Raw genomic sequence first — 8,147 nt, forward strand, 5'->3', positions numbered from 1 at the left:
GTGGAGGGAGGCTGAATGCAACGAGGGCTTCTCAATTCCAAGTCCAGGGTTCCTCATTACCCAAGCAAGATTGGCATCCACTGGGGGCCCAGTAGACAGACATGGAGGAGACAGACATTTATTGAACACTTACTGTGAGGCAGGCTTTGGAGATGAACCAGATAGCCCCTCCCTCCAGGAACCACTGTCTGGTGTCGAGACAGACACTTAGGAGGAAATTTGATTACCAGTGGGATAAGCGACCAACCCAGAGAAGAACAGAGATTGCAGGGGCCCAAAAGGAGAGGCTGCAGAGGCCCCAGGGATGGGGTAAAGGAGGGGACTGAGATGGAGAATAGCTTCCTGAGAAGGTAATGAATATATGAAGGTGATCTGGAAGAACAACCTATGAATTGGACAAGTGAAGAAGGAAGAGGAGCTATTACAAGAAGTGGGACCAACATAGACCGAGCCTGGCAGTGTAAGCATCCAATGTGTTCAGGAACTGAGGCTGGGGGAGGCTGGGGGGCAGTGCTGGGAAGGCCCTGAAGGCCCTGCTAAGGCACAGGGCCTCTACTCAGTGGGTTCTGGGCCACTGAAGGGCTCTAAATAGGTGTGGAACCCTGGCACTATTGGTTCTGACACCTGACACCTCCACAGGGTGAAGGCAAGTGTTCCATGGGGCTAGTAGGAGGGGAGGCTCTCTCTCTATGCTGCCGCCCATCCCAGGCCAGCCTGTCTGAGGGAGCCATTGTGTGCAAGGAGCCCGTGGGTGTCTGTAATGGTGTCCCAAACCCCATTCCGAAGGAAAAGCTGCCACTCCCATGAATATGGCCTAGGTCCCTAGGGGCCAGCCTCCCCCGAGAACAGATGCAGGGTAGGGCTCCTTCTCAGGAATGGGCAGGGATGGGGTCAACAGTAGAGTCCCTAACCTCTTCCTTTTCTTTCCTGCTGTCCCTTCCCCAGCTCACTTCTCTCTACCTCCCCTTAGGGGCTCCAGCCTCTGGCACAGAGCAGATTCTGGAGGACAGTTGGATTCTAGGTATCCAGTTTCCCTAACTCAGGCGCCAGCCAGGGGTCAGACTCAGGGTGGCAGACTCTGGTAGCACTGCTTTCTGGTAGAGGGCTTTCTGGCCCTCAGTGGCCTGTCCCAGAGAGACTCTGCTCCTACTTGCTCAGCAGGAAGCTTGTTTTCTAGCCCTTCCTGGGACAAGGGGTGTATCAGGTCAGCATCCTTGCCCAGCCTTCTGCCCCAAGACACTGCCTGAGTCCTGTTTGGGAGTGGGGGGTTGCTCAGGGCTGTCCAAGCAGGGACTGGACAGGCCCTGGGATGGGAAGAGCCTTCAAAAGCTGCAAACCAGGGAAAACAAAGAGGAGTAGGCTGGGCCTTCCCAGCATCTTCTGGGAATTGCCTCCCTGATTCCAGCCTCTTCCATCTCTTTGTCACCTGTCGTAGCCCTTAGTCTCTTTTAATTCCTCTAGGTCTCTGATTCTCTCTCCTCTGTTGCTCATTCATTCACTCAACAAATACTCATTTAGACTAATCCTGGGCCAGGTCTGGGGCTACAACCACAGGTTCTAGTCAAGGTATAAAACAGGGCTCGGTCCTGGGGCCCCCCCTGCCTGGCAGGTGTTAACCTCTTCGTTGCTGGATTATGGGGAGTTGTAAAGGAACTCCCCCCTGCCAGCCCAGGAGAGCTGGGCCAGTCTCTGGAGGGTACACTTAGAGACCTTTGGGCAACAGCTACTTGCCAACTTGAATGGGATAATCTTGATATTTCAACAGCTAGTGAGCACCAGCTGAGCTGGTATCAGCCCCTGGCTCAGAAGACAGCAAGACCCTGACAGCCCTCCCCTTCGGAGGGTCCCCTCCCTGGCTCCCCCACCTGTCTGAGGACTCCCTTGCCAGGCTGCCACCTTAGAGAATCTTAGAGGACCCCCTGGCCCACCACCTACCAAACACTATGGAGAGGCTTAGTCTATGGTTTCCTTTTGGACTGTGAAGTGATGTCAAGCCCTCGGTCCTCCCCCTGCCTTCTCTGGCCCTGGTGGTTCTGATGGAATGGTGAGGGCTTCATCTCTCATTCCTCCTTCCACTCCAGGCCTCCTCTGAGAAGCCCCTGACTCCACCATCAGCTGTCATTCTGCCTGGCCTGAAGTCTGTCCCATCTTTGACCTTCCATCTCCAGATTCCAGCTGTGACTAGCTGAGCGCCAGAAGGGTAGCCAAGGGGAACCGGTGTCTGCTGCCTGCCCTGGCCCAGATTGGCCAGTTTGTCCCTGGGGACCAAGTATTTGAGGTTACTGAGTAACTTGGTGTTGCTCAGAGCTGATTTCTACCAGGGTCAACTCCTCCCAACCTCCTGCTTTCTTGGTTCAGGAATCCCCAAAGCCACTTGGCTCCTTTAGTTCCATGGAGCCACCCCCAATGTTTATGTTGGAAAGAGAGAAAAATAGCAAAACACCAGAGTCAATAAGGTTCTTGTTAATCCATTTATTCATTAATTAATTCATCCATCCATCCATCCATCCATCACATCTTTACTGTATGACCTTGGGCAAGTAATTGAGCCCTATTTGAGTCCCATTTTTCTTATCTGTAGGAGTAACAACATAGTTCCTTTGTGGAAGTATAAGGATTCCAAGTAAGTGATGTAGATCACTGGCATTTTTGTAAGCATTCAACAGATGTGCTGATTATTATTGTTCTGATTGGCTGAGCAGGAAGGGCAAATGGGTGGCTGGCTCCAGTACACTACGGGGTGATAGTGTCTCTGATAGGAACAGATGGAGAAGGCAGGCAGAGTCTTGATGCATTGACTGGAGGGAGGTGGCAGCAGGGGCTAGGGGCCTAGGATAGGCACATTCAGGAAGGACCATCAGACCAGCAGCCCCAATGACATAATAACTTTTTTTTTCTTTTTGAGACTGGGTGTCACTCTGTCACCCAGGTTGAAGGGCAGTGGTACAATCACAGCTTGGCTTACCGCAGCCTCAATATCCTGGGTTCAAGTGATCCTCTCACTTTCAGCCCCCCAAGCGAGTAGCTGGGACTACAGATGCAAGCCACCTGCTGGGCTAATTTTTGTAATTTTTGTAGAGATGGTTTTTTTCCATGTTGCCCAGGCTGGTCTTGAACTCATGAGCTCAAATGATCCTCCTATCTTAGCCTCCCCAAGTGCTGCAATTATGTGCCCAGTCCATGACAACTCTTGAACAGACGAGATTTGGAAGAAGACAAAGCCTTCCTTCATTTAACAAATGTGTGTTGAGTGAGCACCTACTGTGTGCTAGACACTATGCTAGGCACTGGGCATCCAGTGGAACAAGATATAACCCCTGCTATACATCATCTCTACCCAGGGCCTGGCAAGGGACCTGGCACAGCAGGGTAGGAAGAAACAGGATGGAGATGATGAGATGAGTCCTCAAGGTCTGGCAAGAGCTGTTGGCCCTGAGCAGCTTGTGGCTGGAACATGAGCAGTGCGAGGGGCATGCTGGGAGGGGGGCAGCTGGGCCAGGGCACCCAGGGTGCAGTGAGGAGCAGGGACTTCACAGTGAGGACTATGGGGAGCAACTAAGGGGTCAACAGCAGAGAAGTCATATGATCCGATTTGTTATGTTAAAGTCCTGGCTGCCTGGGGATCATGGGCTGTAGGAGCCAGTGCAAGCAGGTTACCAGTCAAGAGGCCACTGCAATAACCCAGGCAAGAGCAGATGGTCATGGTAACAGTGGCGAAGAGAAGTAGTCAGGTTCTGGATGTATTTGGAAGGTAGGAGGTACATCCTATTGGATTTATTGAAGGATTAGGTATGAGGGTGAGAGACAAAGGAGTGCTGATTGGACCAGACTGTGTCTCTCCAAAGTTCATGTTGAAGCTCTAACCCCAATGTGATGGTAATTAGAGATGGGGCCTTTGGGAGGTGATTAGGTTTAGATGAGGTCCCAAGGGCGACTCTCATGATGGGATTAGTGCCCTTATAAGAAGAGACACCAGAGAGCACACTCACTCTCCCTCTCTCCCTCTCCACCCCACCTCATTCTCTATCTCTGTCTCTCTCTGCCATGTGAGGACACAGCAAGAAGGCGGCTGTCTACAAGCTAGGAAGAGGGCCCTCAGCAGAACCATCCTGGCTGACCATGTGGGCACTCCAATCTTGGACTTCCAGCCTCCAGAACTGTGAGAAAATAAATTTATGTTGTTTAAGCCCCCCAGCCTATGGTACAGTCATGCACTGCATAATGATATTTTGTCCAACAAGAAACTATTATATATGACAGTGGTCCCATAAGATTGTAATGAAGCTGAAAAATTCCTACACCTGGCATTTACCCTACTATACTTCTTATCATTCTCTTAGCTTATGTTTCTTCTACTTATTAAAAAGAAGGTTAACCGTAAATAGGCTCAGGCAGGTCCTTCAGGAGGTATCCAGAAGGTGGCATTTTTATCACAGGAGATGAGCACTCCATGTGTGTTACTGTCCCTGAAGACCTTCCAGTATGTCAAGATGTGGAGGTGGCAGCCTGGCCAACATGGCAAAACCTCATCTCTACTAAAAATACAAAAATTAGTCAGGCGTGGTAGCAGGTGCCTGTAATACCAGCTACTCAGGAGGCTGAGACAGGAGAATCACTTGAACCCAGGAGGCAGAGGTTGCAGTGAGCCAAGATCGTGCCGTTGCACTCCAGCCTGGGCAACAAGAGTGAAACTACATCTCAAAAAAATAAAAATAAAATAAAATGTTGAGGTGAAAGACAGTGATATTGACAATCCTAACACTGTGCAGACCTAGGCTAAAGTGTCTTTGTGTTTTTTTTAACAAAAAGCTTTTAAAATTAAAAAAAAAATAAGTAGGAAAAAGCATAGAATGAGGATATAAGGAAAAAATATTTTGTGCAGCTATACAATGTGTTTGTGTTTTAAGCTAAGTGTTATTACAAGAGTCAAAAAAGGCCAGGCACGGGGGCTCACGCCTGTAATCCCAGCACTTTGGGAGGCTGAGGCAGGCAGATCACGAGGTCGAGATCGAAACCATCCTGGCCAACATGGTGAAACCCCGCCTCTACCAAAAATACAAAAATTAGCTGGGCATGGTGTCGTATGTCTGTAGTCCCAGCTACTCGATAGTCTGAGTCAGGAGAATCGCTTGAACCAGGGAGGTGGAGGTTGCATTGAGCCGAGATCACGCCACTGCACTCCAGGCTGGCAACAGAGCCAGACTCCACCTCAAAAAAAGAAAAAAGAGTAAAAAAGTTTTTTAAAATTTGCCAGGTGCAGTGGCTCATGCCTGTAATCCCAGAGCTTTGGGAAGCCGAGGCAGGAGGATCTCTCAAGCCCAGGAATTCAAGACCAGCCTGGACAAAACAGGGAAACAGTCTCTACAAAAAATGTGAAATAGACAGGCATGGTGGCACACTCCAGTGGCCCCAGCTATTCAGGAGGCTGAGATGGGAGGATCACCCAGCCTGGGAGGTCGAGGATGCAGTGAGCCATGATCGCACTACTGCAAGACTGGGTGGCAAAGCAAGACCCTGTCTCAAAAAAATGTGTAAAAAGTTTTTAAAAGTTAAAAAGATTGCCGGGCGCAGTGGCTCACGCCTGTAATCCCAGCACTTTGGGAGGCCAAGGCAGGTGGATCACGAGGTCAGGAGATCGAGACCATTCTGTCTAACACAGTGAAACCTCGTCTCTACTAAAAATACAACAAATTAGCTGGGCATGGTAGCGGGCGCCTATAGTCCCGGCTACTTGGGAGGCTGTGGTAGGAGAATGGCATGAACCCAGGGGGTGGAGCTTGCAGTGAGCCGAGATTGTGCCACCGCACTCCAGCCTGGGCAACAAAGCAAGACTCCGTCTCAAAAAAAAAAAAAATTAGGCCAGGCGCAGTGGCTCATGCCTGTAATCCCAGTAATTTGGGAGGTTGAGACAAGAGGACTGCTTGAGCCCAGAAGTTAGAGACCAGCCTGGGCAACGGTGTAAAACCCAGTCTCTAAAAAAATTTTTTTTTTAATTAGCCGGGCAAAAAAAAAAAAAATTAGCCAAGCATGGTGGTGCACACCTGTAGTCTCAGCTACTCAGGTAAAATGATTGCTTGAGTTCAGGAGGTCAAGGATTCAGTAAGCCATGATCATGCCAGTCTGCATTCCAGCCTGGGTGACAGAGTGAGACCCTATCTCAAAAATTAAAGAAAAAAAAAGTTAAAAATATTTGAGTCTATAAAGTAAAAGGTTATCATAAGCTAAGGTTAATTTATTATTAAAGAAATAAATTTTAAAAACACTTTTTCTGTTTCCAATAGGGTTAGACAAAAAAAAAAATGCCTTTAAATACATTTAGTGTAGCCCAAGTGTAGTGTTTATAAAGTCTACAGTAGTGTTAACACTCTAGGCCTTCATATTCATACACCACTCACTGACTCATACAAAACAACTTCCAGCACTGCAAACTCCATTCATGGTAAGTGCCTTATACAGGTATATGGGTTTTTTTTTTTTTTTTTTTTTTTTTTTTTTTTTTTTTTTTTGAGACGGAGTCTTGCTCTGTCGCCGGAGCTGGAGCTGGAGTGCAGTGGCCGGATCTCAGCTCACTGCAAGCTCCGCCTCCCAGGTTTACGCCATTCTCCTGCCTCAGCCTCCGGAGTAGCTGGGACTACAGGCGCCCGCCACCTCGCCCGGCTAGTTTTTTGTATTTTTTAGTAGAGACGGGGTTTCACCGTGTTAGCCAGTTTGGTCTCGATCTCCTGACCTCGTGATCCGCCCGTCTCGGCCTTCCAAAGCGCTGGGATTACAGGCTTGAGCCACCGCGCCCGGCCAGGGTTTTTTTTCTTTTTCTTTTTCAGACCCTGTCTCACTCAGGCTGGAGTGTAGTGGTACCATCTCGGCTCACTGCAGTCCCGACCTCCTGGGCTCTGGTGATCCTGCCACCTCAGTCCCCCAAGTAGCTGGGACTACAGGGGTGTTCAGGGGTGCACCACCATGCCCAGTTAATTTTTCTTAAGACGGGGTTTCGCCATGTTGCCCAGGATGGTCTCAAACTCCTGGGTTCAAACAATCTGCCCACCTCGGCCTCCCAAAATGCTGAAATTACAGGCGTAAGCCACAGCACCCTGCAGGTGTGCCATTTTTTATCTTTTATATTATATTGTTGTTATTGTATCTTTTCTATGTTTAGATACACTTAGATACACAAATACCACTGTGTTACAATTGCCTACAGTATTAGGTACAGTAACATGCTGTACAGGTTTGTAGCCCAGGAGCAACAGGCTATACCATACAGCCAAGTATGTGGTAGGCCATGCCATCTAGGTTTGTGTAAGTACACTCTATGATGTTCACACAACAATGAAATTGCCTAACGACACATTTATCAGACTGTATCCTCGTCATTAAACAAAGCATGACTGTACTTTGTTATGGCAGCCCAAGCTGACTATCAGAGGAGTCAAAGATGGTACCCAGGTGTTTGGCCTGAGCCACTGGTAGAATGGTGGTACCGTGTGCCAAGCTGGGGAGTACTGAGAGAAGAGCAGGTCTGGGAGCCATCGGGTGTTCCATTTGAGATGTCAGGAGGCATCAGATACATGAGTCCAGAGTTCAGGAAAGAGGTCCAGGGTAGGGACAGAAATGTGGGTGTCGTCAAAGCCTAGCACCGTGGCTCAAGCCTGTAATCCCAGCACTTTGGGAGGCCGAGGTGGGTGGCAGGAGTTCGAGACCAGCCTGGCCAAGATGGTGAAAGGCTGTCTCTACTAAAGCTACAAAAATTAGCCGGGAATGGTGGCGCGTGCCTGTAATCCCAGCTACTAGTGGGGCTGAGGCAGGAGGATAGCTCGAACCTGGGAGGCAGAGGTTACAGTGAGCTGAGATCATGCCACTGCACTCCAGCCTGGACAACAGAGCAAGACTGTGTCTGGAAAAAAAAAAAAAAAGAAAGAAAGAAAAGAAAAGAAATGTGGAAATGTGGGCATCGTCAGTGTGGAGCTGGCATTTAGTCATGTTCTGGGTGAGGGCGGCTTGAAAGCAAGTAGAGAGAGAGGAACAGGAAAAGAGGGCGATCCCAATTGAGCTGGGAGGTCTAGGCTGCAGTGAGCTGTGGTTGCACGATGACAGCACTCCAACCTGGGTGATGCATCAAGACGCTGTCTCAAAAAAAGTGCTTTTGAACT

This window comes from Rhinopithecus roxellana, chromosome 8, assembly GCF_007565055.1.
Source record: "Rhinopithecus roxellana isolate Shanxi Qingling chromosome 8, ASM756505v1, whole genome shotgun sequence".
Classification (NCBI taxonomy): domain Eukaryota; kingdom Metazoa; phylum Chordata; class Mammalia; order Primates; family Cercopithecidae; genus Rhinopithecus; species Rhinopithecus roxellana.